Here is a 2500-nt window from a genome sequence, read left to right on the forward strand (position 1 = left end):
AGAAGCCACGCGGATGAGGCCGTGCCTTCCCTGTGGTGGCCGCGCGCTACTGGACCGAGAGTAATAAAGCCCTCAATATCAACCACATGACCCTGGGCGTAACCAGCACAAATGTGAGCCCAAGCGGACGCTGACTGATGACATTACCCCCCCGGCCGGCAGCAAGCCAGACATGATGGCCCCTTCCCCGCGAACGGTTGGAAGCCATACCCCCTTCGTGATGCTCACAAGTCTAGAAATGAGCCACACAACGAAAATCCCACCAGCGTGCCACAAATCCACATAACAGATTCACATTTTTTCCCACCGGGTCGGTCGGCCGGAACCGACGGCGGCCACCACCATGCCGCCGCCCACAACGGGTGACACCAACCCAAGTTGGTGGATCACCCATGTGTGGGCGTTTTGACTTGCCCCACCACAAAGCAAGCCAAAACAGGGGGGAATGAAGGGACCGCACCAGAATTTTCCATGGTGCAAGAGCTGGCTGCATTGAGGAACACCCCCCCCCTATAATAGCTAAATATGCAAAAGCCACTTTTGTACAAGTAGATACACTTTTTTTGAGTAGACATAAGTTCTGTTTTGGGACCTAGAGAACGAATTTTCACGAGATTTTTTGCAGGGATCCTCATAAAAATGGTACAACATTGCCTGCAAAAAATTAGAATTTTTCGACATGGGGAAGTATTTTTTTTATTTTTCCAAAGACCCGAAATGTGGAAAATCGGGAAAAATGGAAAAACGTATCTAGACACCGTATTTTTGCGTGATTTTTTCCAGTCCATCCCATAATAATATCAAGAAGGTGCCCACCAAGTTTCGTTAGGATTGGCCAAGGTTTCGAATTTTCATGAATTTTTTTCAAAACCCTCTATTTTCCAACATTTCAAAAATTCAAAACCACATCAAGATGGCTTGGTTTTGATACCAAACTTTCTAGACCTCATTCTGCATGCATTTGTGACACTTTCCAACCAACAAAACTCAAAAACCACCACTTTGAAAATTTCATGATTCTTGGCACACCACCAAGTCACAAAATCAAGCCAAAACACCAAAATCTTGGAACTTGGCTATGCACCAACCATGCCAAGATCAATTCCTTTTGATCCCAAACTTCTCCCACATCACTTTGAAGGCATTTGTGAGGATTGAGTCCAGCCACTTTTCCAAAACCATGATTTTCGTTTTTCACCAAAATCACCACCAAGTCACAAAATCAAGCCAAAAATCCAAAATCATGGAACTTGGCTATGCACCAACCATGCCAAGATCAATTCCTTTTGATCCCAAACTTCTCCCACATCAATTTGAAGGCATTTGTGAGGATTGAGTCCAGCCACTTTTCCAAAACCATGATTTTCGTTTTTCACCAAAATCACCACCAAGTCACAAAATCAAGCCAAAAATCCAAAATCATGGAACTTGGCTATGCACCAACCATGCCAAGATCAATTCCTTTTGATCCCAAACTTCTCCCACATCACTTTGGAGGCATTTGTGAGGATTGAGTCCAGCCACTTTTCCAAAACCATGATTTTCGTTTTTCACCAAAATCACCACCAAGTCACAAAATCAAGCCAAAAATCCAAAATCATGGAACTTGGCTATGCACCAACCATGCCAAGATCAATTCCTTTTGATCCCAAACTTCTCCCACATCACTTTGGAGGCATTTGTGAGGATTGAGTCCAGCCACTTTTCCAAAACCATGATTTTCGTTTTTCACCAAAATCACCACCAAGTCACAAAATCAAGCCAAAAATCCAAAATCATGGAACTTGGCTATGCACCAACCATGCCAAGATCAATTCCTTTTGATCCCAAACTTCTCCCACATCACTTTGGAGGCATTTGTGAGGATTGAGTCCAGCCACTTTTCCAAAACCATGATTTTCGTTTTTCACCAAAATCACCACCAAGTCACAAAATCAAGCCAAAAATCCAAAATCATGGAACTTGGCTATGCACCAACCATGCCAAGATCAATTCCTTTTGATCCCAAACTTCTCCCACATCACTTTGGAGGCATTTGTGAGGATTGAGTCCAGCCACTTTTCCAAAACCATGATTTTCGTTTTTCACCAAAATCACCACCAAGTCACAAAATCAAGCCAAAACACCAAAATAATGAACTTGGCTATGCACCAACCATGTCAAGATCAATTCCTTTTGATCCCAAACTTCTCCCACATCACTTTGAAGGCATTTGTGAGGATTGAGTCCAGCCAGTTTTCCAAAACCATGATTTTCGTTTTTCACCAAAATCACCACCAAGCCACAAAATCAAGCCAAAACACCAAAATCATGAACTTTGCTATGCACCAACCATGCCAAGATCAATTCCTTTTGATCCCAAACTTCTCCCACATCACTTTGAAGGCATTTGTGAGGATTGAGTCCAGCCACTTTTCCAAAACCATGATTTTCGTTTTTCACCAAAATCACCACCAAGTCACAAAATCAAGCCAAAAATCCAAAATCATGGAACTTGGCT

The sequence above is a fragment of the Phaseolus vulgaris genome, chromosome 3 (assembly GCF_051622355.1).
Source record: "Phaseolus vulgaris cultivar YP4 chromosome 3, ASM5162235v1, whole genome shotgun sequence".
Classification (NCBI taxonomy): Eukaryota; Viridiplantae; Streptophyta; class Magnoliopsida; order Fabales; family Fabaceae; genus Phaseolus; species Phaseolus vulgaris.